Source organism: Pteropus vampyrus, unplaced genomic scaffold (assembly GCF_000151845.1).
Source record: "Pteropus vampyrus isolate Shadow unplaced genomic scaffold, Pvam_2.0 Scaffold186, whole genome shotgun sequence".
NCBI classification, from domain to species: domain Eukaryota; kingdom Metazoa; phylum Chordata; class Mammalia; order Chiroptera; family Pteropodidae; genus Pteropus; species Pteropus vampyrus.
The window spans coordinates 1,972,134-1,990,805 of record NW_011888967.1 but is presented as its reverse complement, the minus strand read 5'-3'; the positions used below and the strand labels follow the sequence as shown (position 1 = coordinate 1,990,805).

The 18,672-nt window shown below is 33.2% G+C and overlaps 1 non-coding gene across 1 annotated transcript; it reads left to right on the top strand.

Moving 5' to 3' along the window:
- Positions 1-6,920: 6,920 nt before the first annotated feature.
- On the top strand, positions 6,921-7,039 carry LOC111746416. Its single transcript, XR_002783089.1, has one exon. It is a non-coding gene; the product is annotated as a 5S ribosomal RNA (ribosomal RNA).
- The last annotated feature ends 11,633 nt before the right edge of the window (positions 7,040-18,672 follow it).

Here is an 18,672-nt window from a genome sequence, read left to right as displayed (position 1 = left end):
GCACTAATTACACTGAATATATTACAGAATTAGAGGACTAGTCATTTTTCCCTGATTAGTTTCAAATGTATTTGAAAAAATAAAACCTTACCATTTTTACTTGCAATCTAATGGAAGTGAGTATGCAAAAAGAGATGAAAGAGATTACAGAATCACAGAATGTTCATGTTGAAGCCTCTTCATTTTTCTGGCAAGAAATACAAGGCTCAGCTAGGGGGTGATTTGCTTTAAGATCATCACGCTTTAGTTAATGCCACATCAGGATGGGGCCTTGAGCTGCTGGCTCCCAGCTAGTGCTCTCTGTTGCACTAATCATGCCCACAGTTAAGGCCACACCACATGTATGCATGGGTGAATGAAGACTATCAGGCAGGGTTCCTCTGTCGTCCATCTGGGTCTGTTTACACAATCTGAATGTCTCTCATTGCAGAGGTTTAAGATTCTCTTATTCTAGAATAATTACAAAATCAATTCCCCCGGGAGGATGTACCTGTAGCCATTAATGGTGAGCACACAACAAAGGCTACTGACCTTGGATAGAGCAGGGTCTAATGAATAGAAAGTTCAAGATATTCACCTACGAGTTTTCCTAATAACAGTAGAAGAGTTCTGGAAGCTGTGACTTATGAAAGAAAAACTCTGCCTACTTGACTATTTTCCCTGTGGCTGGCCTTGAAGAACAGTACACTCTTACTCTTATCCGGTTAAAGCACTGTAAAAATATGAGTTGAAATTAAAGTTAGAAACTACCAACATCCAGAATGATCCATTCTATTTAATATCACTACCTGTCTCTATGACTACAGGTAAATCTTCTGAACATAGCAGATAATCATTCTTATAACTTGTAATTAAATACATTTTCTTCTAACATAATGAATTAGATCTAAAGTTTCAAATTAAATAGTGCCTGTGCCAACTAAAGCTGCTCGGATTCTGGCTCTAGTTAATGATCACATTATATTTAGTCCAGAATTTGTAAAGATTAAAGAAACAATAACCATTTTAGGAATTAAGCTTAGTAGGCATGGGTTTGGAAAAACATACTGGCATTTCACTGGGATTGCTTAAGAACATATATAGTGATTCTTTCATTTAACACGAGCAGACAAACTGAAAAAGCAAAATCAACTTCAGAACAATACTTTGAAAATAAAGTTACTATTAAATGAATTATTTCTATATTCGGCAAGGGTAGCCGATACAGATGTCCACATATGCCGCTTAAATGTGATGTGCTGTGGAAATGCTTTCCACAGAATATGAATTGAGAGTCGTTAAATACTCTTAGTCTCGTCATTTTTTTTTTCTTAATTTAAAGGAATAAAACACAGAACTCCAAAGGTGTACTCCAGGAAAAACACATAGTAACTCCAAAATACTGGCATAGGTTCTTGAGCCTACAAAGAACACAGGAAATTTACTTGTTTGAAAAACTGACTTCATTTATATTCACTGCTAAGTGAAAGAAAATTACAATGATCATCACCATCTTTCCTGGAATGGGGTATTTTGATCCTAAAAAAGGTCCCCATGCCATATTATGAATAAGGGAGCAAAATTCATCACTCAATTCAGATGTCTTACAGTAGGCTAATTTGCTCACCCTGTTGCAGAAGTTCAATGAGATGGATTGTTCTCAGATCTTGTCCAAGAGTCCTGAATCTTAACAAAATGATACCACTTAGATAGGAGCTACCATATGCAGAAACTTTACACCTCATATTTAACCTAAACAAATTCTAGATAGAGAAGAGAAAGCCGAAGGTTGCCATAGTTAAGTAATGTATCCAGGGACATGCAATTAATAAACAACAGAGATGGGATTTGTACCCAAGCTCCCATTATCCCAACATCATTTCATTTTCATGTCACTATGCTGCCCCATGTGTTTTAATTATATATATTTTTACTTTCTCAACTCGATGAATTACTTTTTTGTTGAAACAGTTCTTCTGGGCCCTAGACATCTACATAAAATACATTTGTCAGAACTAAAAGCTTATCAGCACAAAAAGAGTAAAAATGTGCTTTGTAAAACTCTTTCTTTTTAAGCTGATTTGTTCTCACCCATCCCATCTCAGCTTACACCAAACTTCCTCTGGGAATTCTTTCCTGCTCCCTGAACAGAAGGTCCTGACACATGTTTCCATAGCTCCCATGCACTGCCAAACACATCACACTAGGTTTAAGTGCTTGCTGTAGCCTGTCACCTCACTGGTCTGTAAGTTTTGTCAGAGTACATCCTGAACTTGGTTTAGACCATACTGTGTCCCCAGGCCTAGCACATAATAAAATAAATGGATGAAATAGCATACTAACCTTGTGGTATTTAAGTTCAGTGGATTTTGGATACTGTTTATTTGTTAATGCCAATTAGAAAAAATAATAAGACTGGAAAAAAGATTTAGGGCTATCTCACAATAAGATGATGAGATGTCGCTGTGCCAAGCAAAAAAGAAGAGAATAAAAGAAGAAAAGCATATAGAATATGACATACGCACATATATACAGACATAAAATTGGGCCTCAATGTACAGAGAGAACATTGTCATTCCTGTGAAAAAATATTCATTAGTATTTCTATCCACTGCGATCAGCATATATCAATTCCAGAACAATGCTGAAAACTAATTCTTGAACAATTTAAGGGAACGGGCATTCAAAGATAATCTGAGACACATGCAGGTTCTTTGTTTGTCTATGTCTAATTAAATGGGATATTCTTCTGGACATTTTCGGCCACTAATTGGTTGGAGTAAAATGTGTGTCTGCTGAGCAGATCGCCTGAAGACATCTGCCTTCAGCAGTGTCAGAAAGAAAAGGAGAGTCATTAGATGAAGGTTTGCTAATTTGCTTATCGCAGAACTCAATTGGTTATTCCAAATGACCGAAAAGGATTATAAATCCTCTTAGAGTTTAATATGTAGTTCAGAGCTAAACTGGGACAAGGAAGTGATTTTAAAATCTTCACAAATCCTAGGAGAGGGGAGGTGGTAGAGATCTCATGGATGAGACAATAAGAGGTTATTTATACCTACATCTTGAGGGTAGTGTGTCTCATTAAACAAAATGTCTTATCGTCCTAGGTGACTGAAGTTACTGACCCAGGGCACTGAAAATGACAATAGCTAAGTCTACAATTAAGAAAACCACAAACTATGAATCACTACAGATATACTCAGACACAGGAACACATCCCCTTTCTTTTTAACTGAATAATCAAATGAATGTTTATACGCATTCGCCTGGGGGACGGAAAAAAATCCTATTTTTCAGAAAGGAAATAACATAATAAGATACAGTCTTGTCTCTCACTAGAATCTGCTTATTTTAACAATGCAGACCTACAGACAAAAACAAAGACCTGGTATTAGTAACACCAGGCCAGAAAGGAAAAAAGAAACAAAAAGAAAAGATACAGAAGGAAACAAGCTAACAAGGGGCTTAAGAGCAGCAGAGTTCATTTCTCAAGGTCACTGTGGACAACTGGCAATGCAGACAATATGTTATTGTGGACAAGGGGCCAAAACCCCTCTTCCTCCTTTGTTCCATGACTGTGAGTCCCTGAAATAAATGAGCAAATGGAGTCTACCCACGAACATTCTACTGGTTCATAATAAAATGCTCTTTTATATTGTCATATAATAACATGATTTTAAGTTATTTTTCTTCTAAGCAACCCCAGATATCGTGTAAAGGTAATAATAAAAAATTATTTCTCTATATTTTTAAAATGATTTTCCAATATCAAAGTGACATGTTGGACTAATCTTCATATTATTTCTCTTATTCTATAATAATGTTCCTTTTAACTTAATTTCATTCAAGATATCACTTTATTTGAGATTCTCAAAATTCCACATATTTAAACATTAACTGGATTAGCTGTAGAAATAGAATAGATGGCAACATATCGTAGATTCTAAAGTGTGTGACTTAGCAAAAAATTATCTCTTGAAGAACTCTTGGGTCATCTGCCATTTAATTAATTAGGATCCCACCTTGTTATATGTGGAGTAGAGAAATTTGCAACATGATTTAATGAAAGGCGAAGGATTTGGAGCCAAACAAGCCTGGATTCTGACCCGTTTTCACCACTTTCTATCTCTATGACTTTGTGCTTATTACTTAACTTTTCTGAGCTCAGTTTCCTCAACTGTGAAAATATAATAATGTTCAATTTCATTCAACAAATATATACGTAGCACCTATTGTTCTAAACATGGGGATTCAGTGGCAAACAAAAAAAAAAAGGCCATGCTCTCATGGAAGCTACAACTTTAGTTGACATAACAGAAAATAAACAAATATTAGATAGATCTTGGCTATAATACCAATATATAAATGATATGAAGGAAAATGAAACAGAATAAGGGGATAAAGAGGGATGGAGATGGGTGCCACGTTAGCTAGGAAGGCATTTCTGAGGTTATACTTGAGCTGAAACATGAATAAAATGAGGCGCAAGCTGTTAAAAGAGCTTTTCCTGTGTTGGTCATGATAAAAAAAAAATTATAACTAAAGGATCTGGTACAGTAAACGCTTAGTGCCTAGTAAGGACTCAAACATGGTAAGTATCATAAAATTTTGAGTTCATTTCTTTTCTATCCCTAAGGTCCAAGTTATTAAAATACGAAAGTTATCACCTATACAAAGCACCCACAAGCACCTAACCATGGACAGCTTCATGTCCTTACATGGAAAGCAGGAGAAATGGAGTTAGAGAGAGCCTAAAGAATGACACGTTGTGACAGCACGAGAGAGAAGAGTAGGGAGGTGCACGGGGCTTGGGACACACATTGACTGAGGAAGGGAGAGATGATGTTAGCCTCTTAGCAGCCCTGCAGACAGCCTGGGGTCTCAAGGCACAAGCATGAAGAGAGGTTGAGTTGGTGTGAAGAAAAGGAAATACGAGTCTCCATACATACGTGACCAGTTTGCTTAGAGCTTGACCTTATAGAGCCATTATAACTGTCTTTGTATTTTTAGGATGCACATTTAGTTGCTGTCTTAAAATATTATTTCCTCAAGAGAGCATTTTCCTGCTAATAATTTATTCCACAGGGCAATGGGTTGTGAGAAGCGTTTCTTTCTATTTAGATTTTTATATTTTTTTTTTTTTTTTACATGAGAGGTCTATCAAAAATGAATTCAGTAATCTCAGTACAGATTACTCTCTAATAGAAATAATTTGGCAGTGGTGAATCAGCACATTCAGAAACTTAAAAGGTCATTACAAATTCAGATGGATTTCTCATAGATGAGATTCTACCAATTGAAGGAAGTTGAAGACTATTCTAAGGTAAATGAATCTGTTTAATAGACTGAAAGTACGTGGCAGATAGAGGGCATTAACTTGTATGTGGTGAATAGAATAAGGAATTTCTTAGACATTTTTTTAGAACTGTCTTGTTCTAACAAGAAATACACAAAATGATCCTAAGAAAAATATTCAATTCAATCTCAAAATCAAATTTTCTTCCTTAAAACAACAGTTTGCAAAATCTGGTGATATTAACAATGCTTTGCCCCAGGCTAAGAGCACAATTCAAAAAGGATGTATATGAACAATAAAGAGAGACCATTCAAAGGAAAGCACTTGGAAAGTCTCGCATAATAACAGCTAACCCTCCTGAAGTGTCAGCCTCTGGCCCAGATGTTAAGTATAAGGCCATTAATCCTTAGAAAAATTTTGAGGGATTTTATTATCTCTATTTTGTAGATAGAGAAATGGAGATTCGCTGAAGTTCACCAAGCTGTCTAAAGCTCACACAGTAAAAGACAAAGTTATAAATATAACATTTTATGACGTTTTTTTCTTCTTTTTAATTCTCTTTTGACTAGGAATAAAGTCACATAGTAGAAAAAGAATAGTGACAGGAGGAGAAAGAAGACCCCAGCTCTAGTCAATTTCACAACTCTTCCCCAGCCTGTTTTTTCATCCCAAAAGATCTAGTCCAAAAGCAATCTCACCAAAACCATTAAAAAAAGTATAAAGACAAAAGTGCTCTATAAATGAAAGCAAAGAAAGCATGAGGAATCAGTAGTTTCTCCATGTTAAATTACTGGCAGAATACCAATGAGGAAGTTATCACCTCTTGTGGAATACATGCAGTTAGTATCTGCCCAAGTACCGGGCAGATGTTCAGTTACTCTTAGGACAGTTGGATGTTGCTTTTTTGCCATCTTTCTAAAAGATGTTTTTCTGCTACTTTAAATGTCTTAAATAGCTGGTTTTTCAATTTGTTAGCTCAGTGTCAGAGAGGGAGAGAGAATTAGGTTCACTGACTGAAGAAGTACCAGTGACCAGGGACAGACTTGCAACCATTGAAGAGAGGATCAAGATTTTAGATGTGCCTCAGTGACCATATTTTTTGGTAAAATATGATGAGACTCCCAACAGCGCTATTTCCTCTGATTGTGACTACAATTGCAGAAGCTTATTTGGACCTTCTGAACACTTGTTTGACAGCTGCAGAGTTTATCTATTAACTCAGGGGAGCTACAGCTACCCTGAAACTTGTACTGAAAAACTGAGTGATTAGAAAATCCTCAATCATCTGGTCATACTCCGGGCTTGAACTCCTACGAAAGTCCTAGTGACAGAAAGGAAACATTTATCTCAAGACCTATAAGAGCAAAAGTTCCACCATCGGATTTTTTTATACCAAAGGAGTAAATCGATGCCCCAACCAGTAGATGGAAAGTACCCTGAGAGCCGTTCCCCTGTCTATTTTGTTTAACATGTTTACCCAGCAGGGAAGAAAAGGAATGGCATATAGTGACATACTCTGAAAAATATGTTAGATGAAGGAAGAAATGAATGAATGAATAATGAATAAATCTGTAATAAAATGAGAGGTTCTGTTCTATGCAGAGCCCCAGAAAGTCTACTTGGGGAAAAAAAAGAGAAAGGAATCTATGGCCATGCCACCCTGAATGTGCCCGATCTCCTTTGATCTTGGAAGCTAAGCAGGGTTGGGCCTGGTTAGTACTTGGATGGGAGACCACCTAGGAAGACCAGGTGCTATAGGTGTTAAAAAAAAAAAAAAAAAAAGTGAGAAAGGCAAAGAACTTTTATGGTAAGACTACTATATCCATGCCAGAGTAATTTAGAAATAATATATGACTTTATTATTATCTATGACATGACTGGTTCCAATAAAGTTTAAAGACACAAATCATAAAACTTTCTACAATTCTCAGTGTGTCTTAAATTTTAGAGTTTCCTATTTAACAGAATTAATCAAATCACATACTGTTGTAACCTGTTAGAATGGGTATTGTGAATATTCGTGCTACATATCAGACATGGTCTGCATCATTGGCAAGCATATACCCATTAAGAGGTGCCACAAAATAATATATACATATGGCCCTGTGCAGTTTATTTTTTTAAGTATAGTTGACATATGATCTTATACTGGTTATATTCAAGTGTATAATATAGTGATTTGACATATTTATGTCTTATAATGTGATCACCCCACTAATTCTAGTATTCATCTATCTCTCACTGTGTAAACTTATCACAATATTATTGACTACATTTCCCTTCTCCTTTTCACCCATTCCCCACCCCTTCTCTTCTGATACTGTCTCTTTGGTCTCTATTTCTAAGAGTCTGTTTTTGTTTTGTTTAGATTTCACATATAAGTGAAACTATATGCTATTTGCCTTTTTCTGCATGATTTATTTCACTTAGCATAATACCCTCTAGATTCAGAAATGTCTCAAATCGCAAGATTTCATTTTCATTGCTGTGTAATAGTTCATTGTGTGTGGGTATATATACATTTCAAGTATATGATATAGTGATTCGACATATATACACACACATGTATACACACACACATGCACACATATACCACATTTTCTTTATTCATCTATCAGTGGACAGCGAGGTTGCTCCCATATCTAAGTTATTGTAAATAATGCTGCAATAAACATAAAGGTGCATATATCTTTTCAAATTAGTGTTTTCATCTTCTTTGGATAAATAGCCAGAAGTGGAATTGCTGGGTCATATGGTATATCTATTTTTAGTTTTTTGAGGAATCTCCATACTGTTTTACATAGGGGCTGTACCAGTTTGCATTCCCACCAACAGTGCATAAGGGTTCCCTTTTCTCCACATCCTCACCAACACATGTTATTTGTTAACTTTAATGATAATTGCCATTCTGACTGGTGTAAAGTAGTATCTCATTATGGTTTTGATTTGCATTTTCATGATGATTAGTGGTTGAGCATCTTTTCATATATCTCTTGGCCATGTGTATGTCCTCTTTGAAGAACTGTCTTTTCATGTCATCTGCCCATTTTTCAATCAGATTGTTTTTTGTTGTTGTTATTGACTTGTATGAGTTTCTTATATATTTTGGATGTCAAGTCCTTATTGGATATACCTTTTGCGAATATATTTTCCCATTCAGTATGTTAGCTTTTTATTTTGTTGATGGTTTCCTTCGCTATGCAGAAGACTTTTAATTTGTTTTCCCAGTTATTTATTTTTGCTTTTATTTCTTTGCTCAAGGAGATGTATCCTACAGGATATTACTCCAACTGAAGTCAAATAGTTTACTTCCCATGTCTTCTATGAGTTCTAGAGTTTCAGGCCCTATGTACTTTAAACCACATTCTTGATTTACCAGGTTCACTTTCTATTTTTTCTTTTTCTTGTCATTTTCACTTCTTTTTCATTTTCTCTTTAAAAGGAAAAAAAATTATTTCAATAGCTAAATTTGCATGGTTGATTTGTTACCTTGCTAGTTAACTGGCTATCTAGATAATGCCTGCTTGCAGTAGTCACTGAATATGATCTAGTGGTAGCAGAGAATAATCACCTATATAACCATATTTTTAACCATATCCACAACTAAATACCTTTTATAAATTTCTTATTTGTAGACTTACGTAGTACTGACTAATAATCCAGTGCCCTTTAAAAAAGTAAAACAAGGTAGTCAGATAAAAATTTTAACCCATTAAATTCTAAGATCTTACATTTAAAGTTAAAAGAAAATTTAAAGCTAAAAGAAGTTTAAGAATCACAAGTTCAACTAACTATTTCATCATGAAGAAACCAACCCACCATTACACAACAAAATAAAGTCAGGAATGGCAGTCACCTCAAAAAAGGGCTTTGGAAAGAGTAACACAGTCTGAGGATTATAAGGTCACTTTCTACTTCATATATGCGAAATCCAGTCTAAAATGTTTTACCTTGCTACAGCCTTCCATTATTTTAATGAATTTTTTTTTCAGAATTACCTACCCCCTTGCCCCTTAAACCCTCCCCTCAAAAAACACTGGGTCTATCAGTAAGTCTCTTTAACAATTTGTTACAAAAAAAATTGCACTTATAACCCAAGGAAAGAAAAAAAGGCATAATTATCAGAAATTTTAAAGACAGAGTCAGTTTAGTATTATAGTACAAATAAGCAACAATCACCTTTTTAAAATAAAAAGATAACTAAATGGTAACTTAAAATGGTCACTTAAAATCTCATATACTTTATTATCTCATACATCTATAGTATTGCTTTGGGAACATTCACAAATTCCTAACCAGGAATTCAACAATGTACCACCTGCAGCTATTACCGGAATATTCATATGCCTGTTTTTAAAGTCTTATCACTTTACCCTGTTTCAGGGATTCTCTGATTTTTCTTCCTAACAATGAAGTTAATCTTCACTGCAGGCAGTGTGTGCTTTATGTCAAAATATATAATATGAAACTAGATTTTGAGTCAAAATTTGGATTGTCTTTAATTACTCTCATAAGATCTTTCTTACTATTCAAGTGCTAAAATGGCATATTAATTCTGCAAAAAATTGTTATACCATCCTTTGATATGTAGAAATATAAGATCATAACTCACAAATTTTTGTTGTTATTGCTCCTATCACATTCAAAATAATGTTTATCAATTTTGTCTTTTGGGACCAAAAGTTTCACTTAATTAGTTAATTTAAATAGCCATGTTAAAACTACACATCTATTAATTTTATATATGTTTTTCTAAACCTCAAAATTTGAGAAAAAATTTCTTTCTGGTCTCCTATAAATCATATTTGATTAGTACTCTAAGCAGAGCCCCAAGTATTTACCAATTTCATTATCAGGCTAAAATGAGATTAATCCTCCAATATCAGATGTATCTGAGTATTAAGGTTTTAAAACAACAAATCAAAATAGGCAATGCTTAATATGTATTATTTATAATATTTTTGTTATATAATTATCTCTAGCCTTAATGTAATTACATGCAATGGTTTTAGTGATTTAATGTTCAGAAATGTTTTCTCTTATACCTAAGTTTAGGTAATAAAATATTTTGGCTCTGGTTCATGAAGGAAACAAATATTTTCTAGATAATCCATGATAAAACAATTAGACAAATACTAATAAGCTAGACAGCTTGTAATAAACAATGAACTCTATTGAATCCACAGAATTTCACAAAATAAAAAAAATTGTATGAAATGTATGGCAAATAGAAAATTCTCAATGTAAACAACACACAGGTCAAAAAAGAAAACATAATGGAAACTTAAAAATTGGGACACTGAATGATAACAAAAATAGGACACACTAAAACATGTGGGATACAGAAAAAAAATGCTTAGAGGAGATACAGCCTTAAATACATATATCGTAAAGGAACAGCTAAAATCAATAAACTATCTATCTTAAGAACTTAAAAAAGAACTACAAATTAAAATCCCAAACTAAGTATAAAGAAAAAGATAATGAAAATAAGACAATAGAGATAAATGAAATGGAAGATGAACAAATAAAAATAAAAGTTAGAATAAAATTTGTTTTTCTGAGAGAATAAAATTTCTAGTAACATTGGTCAAAGGACAAAAGGAGAGAAAATGTAAATTTTAATACCAGGAATTTTAAAAGGAATAATGCTGTACACATTTTAAAAAATAATAAGATGATATTATGAACTTTATGCCAATATACTTGAAAATATAAATAATAGGACACTTTTTAAAGAATCAACTTAGAGAATCTGAGCAAAGAAGAGAGACACTCCATTAGTACCGTGTCTTGAGGATAGTGACTAGAAGGTGACTAGAGGGAGATTTCTGACTTGCTGGTGATAGTCGATTTCTTAACTGGGGTTATGTTTACACAGGTGTTTTTGTTAGTATTCATCATTTTCTACACTTATAATTTGTGTACTTTTATGCATTTATATTATAAAAAAAATAAAATATTTCTTTAAAAAATTAAGTTATGTACCTAGATACTTCCTGATAAGACTATAATCTTTCCCCGAGCTCATAGATTGTAATTTCTAAGATTGGGTGGTGAGATAATAGCGATGATATTCCAAATTCTGATGAATTAACCCAAGAGAAATCTGGAAAAAAAGATGAACTTTTATATCATTACTTTCATTATGATTAAGATAAATCAGATGAAATATAACACAGCTTTCAGAATTTTAAGGCCAACTCCTAACTTTGAAAAAACAATTTTCCCCAAAAGTGATTTACATGAAACCCCTTAATAGAATAAGATTTAAAATCTACAACATTGTGTTTCATAATTATCAGTAAATGGCTCTATAACTCAAGTAATCAATTAATTTTCCCAGAGTTATATATTTGTAGCATGTTTAAAATGATGTCTTCACTTTTCTCTTTCCTAGTCAATATAATAGGAATATAAATGTTCTATTTTATCCAAGTTGTTAGGATTAATAGAGAAATTAATATAAAACTAATAAAACGGTGCCTGCAACAGAGTAACAGCTCAATAATTGCTATTTTATCAGCACTGCCATCATTAGAGTAACTCCTTTTCTCTAAATTAAATGCATACTTCCAAATTCTTGTCATCGAAAATGGGTAACATGATTTACATTCAATTCAATTCTAATTTGATAACACATTAAGAAAACCAAAAATTTGGAAATTCTATATTTCTATTCACAAAAACACAAAGAACCATACATTAAAATTTATATTTCTGCTCAATATATAATTGAAATGGTTTTCTATTTTCTATATTGACTATTAAATTTAATTTTCATCAATATCACTAAACTTTAAATTTTCTCAAAGAAAAGAATTTAAAATTCTTGAAAAGCAACAAAAATTGCATAGTAATAGCTACTAATTATCATGTACCTACTATGTGCCAGTATGGTATTTTCTATCTTGGTACATGAATGAGAAATGGCTCAAAAATTAAAGATTTACACAAAGCAAGCAGTTGATAAATGTTAGAAATGAGTTCCATGCCACTTTCTAAAGATGTCAAATCACTTTTTCTGTCTACTATGGTACACTGCCTCATATGGATAAAAACATTAAGAACAGCTATTCATTAACAATTCCTATTAACCAAAAATATTTTGGCAACAGATTATAATATACCTGAGACATATGGATATTAAAAATCTTCTAAGAAATTATCCTTAAATTCAGAGATATTAAGTACCATCCAAAGATAATCATTTGAGACATTTTACGAAGAATCAATCACATGTACATTCTCATCTAAGTTTTTAAAAACCAAATCTCACGTTTAGGCTCAATATAAAATATCATTACTAGCCTTATTAAATTGCTTGTATTCAATAGCCAAAAATTTGACCAGAACCAACTCGCCATGAGAGAGATCTATAATAAATAAATCACCATGCCCATTACTTTTCATCTTCAGTTAAAGAGTTTGTCTTTGATGAATCATTCTCCTATAACTGTGGTTAGTCTATTTCTCTTTTACATAAAGTTTTAATTTATATACATATGTATATGTATACACACACACACACACACACACACATATACATATGCACAGAAAAGTACAAAAAAGCATATAACTTGATGTCTTTTTACTAAGTACATACACCAAGGTAACCGACATGCATGTGAAAAGCACCTAGATAAAAAAATAGAACATTACTGGTCTCCCATCAACTACATTTGCCTCTTTATAAATATTATATAAACGGACTCACCTAATACGTACTATTTTGTATCTGGCTTATTATTTTTGTGAGATATTATTTATGTTGTTCATCTAGCCATAGTTCATTTTTTTCATTGTTATGTTATAGTCAACTGTATGAATATACCACAATTTATTTATCCATTCTATTATCAAAATACATTTGGATTGTCACATGACACTATTCAAAAAATAAAAGCAAGCTACAGTGTGAGAGAATGTATTTGTAATACATGTCTAAATGATTCATAAATCAAGATAAGAGACCAAAGGATATAAATAACTCATAAATCAAGACTAAAAAGACAATTTTATAAAAAATGAACAAAACTATCTGAAATGGGTATTTCTAAAAAAGAAAAAAAAGTGAATAGTCAATAAACATCTAAAAAGAGACAAATTCATTACACATCAGGGCAATACAAATCAAGACACAACAAGGTACTACTATACATGTATTAGAATGGCTAAAGTGGAAAAGACAGGGAGCAGAGAATGAAAAGCTAAAATTTCTCTCATATCCACTGGAAGGACATTATACACACGAGTTGAGATAATCAGTCAGGTCAGTACCTTCACTGAAATAAGGATCAATCATGACTATACTTAAAGATTAGACATAATCACTGCCCTTAAGCCTTTCTCATATAGGATGATACCAGATGACACAGACATAAAATAATGTTTCATTATGTGGTAGAGCCTAGAACACTCCGATATCAATAAATATTATAGGAAGTATTTCTGGGAAGAATCAAAATTGAAATTAAATCTTAAAAAACTAATGACATTCAGAAGGAGGAAAGAGAGAAGAGAATTAACACAGGCATCGGGTAAATATAATCAAAACTACAGAGGTAGGAGAGCAAATGAGTACATCCCTGGAAATCACAAAGTAAGATTAAATAAGCCTCCCCTAAGTATAATTAAGTCAAATTCTGACCATTTCAATGACTAGGTAAGGTTCTGGGTGTCATTTAATACTTTAAAACATTAAGTGGGACTCCAAGCAACTGTCAAGTTCAAAGCTAAAAAAATATCTCTAGCTGAAAAACAGATGGCACTAAAGTATTCTTATTCCTAACAACCACATATTGGATGTTTAAATCTGGCAGCAAACAACAACAAATGCTCAGAGCAACATAATGGTATAGCTACTATTAACCATAATTTACAGATAAGGAAACTGAAGCTCAGATAAGTTAAATTCACTCAATCAACATGCAAATTAAAATGTAAATACAGGTATATCTAATTTAGAACACATATAATTCATTATGACACACATGATGGCTTTAGTTTTTTGGGGTATGGCTTTAGTTTTCAGACAAGGGGATTATTAAATATTCTCTCTAGGTTCCCCATTCTTCTTATTTATCCCCAGCACTTAGAGAAGGGCCTAGGTTCAGTAAATATTGAGTGATTCTACAGTTTTTGAGCACCTCCTCTCTACTTAGACCTGCCCTTACAGAGCTGAAAAACTCGAGGAAGAGAAGTATACAATCACAGTATACTGTCATATGTGCTGAAGTTGGGTGAATGAATGGATGGATGGATGAATAAATAGATGCAAGCTGGATATTTAACACAATTAAGTATTTGACATTGTGGTTTTGGTTAAGAACATGGCTTTAAATGTTCAACTTTATTTCAAATCCCACTTCTGCCATTTTTCACTTGTATGGCCTTGTGCAAGTAATTTCATGTCTCAAAACCAGTTTATTCATTCATGAAATGAGGAGTTCCTGTAACTCAAAGTTACAGAAATCACGTATGCAAAACACTCAGTTCAGTGTCTGACATGGAGTAAGTACTCAATAAATTGCTGTCACTGGTGTTAGAAGTGGTAGTGTCCTCTGGTCTAAAGTTCTAGTCTGAGACCTGTGTTTTTGTGCCACTAGGCACAAGCACTAACAAGTTTGAACATGAATAAATGTCTTTCCTACTATTTATCAATGTGTACAATTGCCACATTAGTTTATTCAAGGAAACCAATTCATAGTTTCTGCAGCCTTGGGACATGAAACTCTTGTTCAGTAGACGAGAAGCTATGAACATATGCCTAATGGAGCCAAATCTAAAGACTGGATTATGAAACTGAGTCCTCAAAGGGACTATTTCTTTCACATAGGGAGAAATGAATCATGTACTAGAAAAATCAATGAGGACTTTAGTTCATTAAACTTTTGAAATGGTTACTTTTCTAACTTCCCATAAAAACCTGACTTTAATCGATAAGTAGAACAGAATCTACTTCATTCACAGGATTTACTGTGTGCCAACTACACATGAAAAACATTTCCATTATTTTATTCTAACTTCACACTAAGAAACTTGAGGCACTAACATGGGTTAAGATCAAAAATCACACTACTAGAAAGCAGTAAAACCAAGATTTGAATTTATGTTTTTTGACTCTAAGTGCAGTGGTACTTACAACTGAATTTAAACAGAAAAAACAAATGAGGTCCACACACATAAGACTAGGTGAGAAAATAAAAAAATGCTTACTTTGTATAGGACCAGCAAAAGTACCAGATGAATCCCCAAATAAGTGGTATTTTAATTCTTGTTTGTAATTTAAAAAAAATAAAATCAAAACAGCTACAGAACTTTTATATCAATAAAGTCATTTTTGCAGTTCATCACCTATTGCTTTTAATGTCTTTTAGTGTCTTGAATATAGATTCTTCTTTCTCTATGATTAGCCTTTTAAAGGCCAGAACAATGTTTTATACTTCACTTTTCACCTTTATTCAGAAATGAGCATATTCATTAATACTCAACCATTTACCGAAATAGTTTCTATTTCAGAAATGAGCATATTTATTAATACTCAAACACTCACTGAAATAGTATATCTTGTCTAAAGGCAGAGAATAAACATTAAAATAATGTTAATAAGCTTTTTCAGGTCTGTGATACTGATTTTTTAGAAAGGGGATTATCTAGTATACTTTGTATAAGACCCCTCCCCAAAATAATGTACACTGTAGATAGGTACTAAATAAATAGATGTAAGCATGTGATTAGCACAATGAAGTATTTGAAATTGTGGATAAAGGATTATCAATAATGATTAAGTATAACTCATTAACGAAATACTTTAGGCAATACCTCACATTAATATTCAATTGTTTTCTTATTTGGTAGAGCATGAAAATAATATTCTGAAATTTTACATCAATATTTACATCACAGTTAACCCAAATTAACATACACATGTGTACATGTATGCAATGTTTTTAAATCAAACATTTTTATTCTTGACATTCTGAAGTATGTGTCATTTCTAGTGGTGCTGGGTATCTTATGTTGACTCTCCAGAGCCATTTTCTATCCTTCTTTTCCCTGTTCTGTGCCTTGATAAATTGACCATCAGGGGCTTCTTCTATTTGCTCCTTTGTCCTCTGACTTATGTTGGGTTCAGCCAATGGGAGACACCAGCAGGAGAATGAGAGGGAGGAACGAGTGGAGAGAGTGGTCGGGGTATTTACTCCCTCAGTTCATGCTCTGTTGAGCTGCTCCAATTCAGTTATCTGTGTTGTCTACAAAAGGCAGTGGATCTGGTCAGGTGGCTCTCTCTCACAGCCACTCTCTCTGGGTTCTAGAATTACTTCCTTCCTCTTGTCTCATTTAACCTAACTGCTCCCAGCTAGTCCCTGAGGATATTATTCCTTTTTCTTTTCCTAAACACTGTTTTAGTTCTGTAAATTTTACATTTCCTCACTATCACAAACAAATCAATCTTACCAAGCAGGTCTCAAAAAATGATTACACAAGCATCTGCCCATGAAACAAAAACAAAATGGGTTCACAAAGTGTTTTAAACCTCAGGCAGAAGGCCAGTGTTTACTTCTGTGGTTGAGTCAATCCTTCACTAACATTTTGTGTATGAATCCTTAATTATGCACACTACACATTAAGGCCATGGTCTATTTCCTAGTGCTTACATTAAATTAGAGATTTTCAAAACAGCAGCAAGGAAAATTCACCAAAAGCTGTTACAAATAGAAGCATAGGAAGAACTTGAGTATAATTAGTTTTGAGCATTCTTTTATTCTATAAAAGAATGACTGCTGTAATAAATCCTGTCTTTCTGATGCAACAAGAATAAAGCTTTAATACATTATTCTAGTGGTTGATTTATGTTCAGAAACATCAGAAAGTTTAAATAACTCTGTTGTGATTTTCACGTTTAGAGGCACTGCTCCCTGAAATAAATATTTAAGTTTAAAGTAAATGCATTTGAAACATCTGCACTCTTTGAGTTTTTTCAAGAATGCTGCCAGAGGAGTTATTAGTAAGTCAATAACCTTTTTTCCAATAGAAATATTTAAGAATGTTACTTTCTCAAATATATTGGAATAAATGAAAGCCCTCGACTATGTATTTCAAAAAAAAGTAAAGAATAAAAAAATATTCAATTGTCAAAAATTCTCTTCTAAAATAACCCAATAGGCTTTTAAAACAAAATCTCAAACATACGTTTCTCCATTCACATTGCTGTTGTCATGGAGACCAATCTCTGGCACATTTGATGGTGTAACTTACACATCTTTCTAGCCTGAAAAATTCCATTGTTGCCATAGAAACTGCCAGTCACTAGCCTTTCCATTCCCTGATGCTCCCATAGATACCACTGAAATTTCGGCCGTGATTTTCCTGGCCTTTAGCAATCTTAGAGCTTTCTGGTAAAGCCAGAATGAAAACAAACAAGAGAAAAAAAAAAAAAACTCTTGGTACCTTGTACTTAAAATGTAACAATTTATATCAGTCATAAAATACTGTGCAGTAAACACTATATTAGGAATAATTTATTTTAGTAGAATCTCAGGTAAGCCTTAAAACTGTTCAAGAACTCTCAAGATTCTAAAATAAAAGATTATTCCTAATGTCATTTAAGAAGAATCAACAGTCCTAAAAGGCACTATTTCTTCAGTTAATAAATGGCTTTCAAATAAGAGAGAGAAAAAGCAACTTAATATGCCAGACTTTGGAGTCTATCCGTTTTGGCAAAATATAACAACAACAACAACGATAGTTGTTGTTTTCTCCTGAGAAAACTTAATGAGAACAGTTTTACATCCCATTCCATTTTAGGAACAAAACCTAAGCTCCTCCCTAGGTAAAGGAAAGGACAAAGAACATCTAAAAGCTTTGAGTAGCACATGGAAAGCCCTAAATTTGGATTGCAGAAATTTGTTCTTGAAGTCCCAGAGAATGGTTCCTGAATATAAGGAGGTAGAATACTATCTTCACATTCGTCTCTTCAGTATTCTCAAAATATCAATCTATAAAACCAGTTTTTCTAAAAAATAATTTAGTTGCTTATTTAATACTATTTAGGAAAAAAGAAAATTTAAACATATATGAAACATGGTACTCAACATGCTCTATATACACAGATATAAAACTGGCAACCCACAGAGTAAACTGGAACTACAGAATTTATAAACTGGCATATGTTTTATTAGAATTAGATGTTTACATTTAAAAATCAAGAGCTGACACCAAGATTCACATTTCCAGCATCTCTTAAAATACTAGAATATCTGAAAACATGGAGTCTGTACTTCCACTTAGCTGCTATCCAGTTTGCTACAATCCCTGTCATTCCCAATCATACCAGACTATGTTACTCATTCAAATTAATGACTAGCTGTTATCTAGAATAAACAGATATC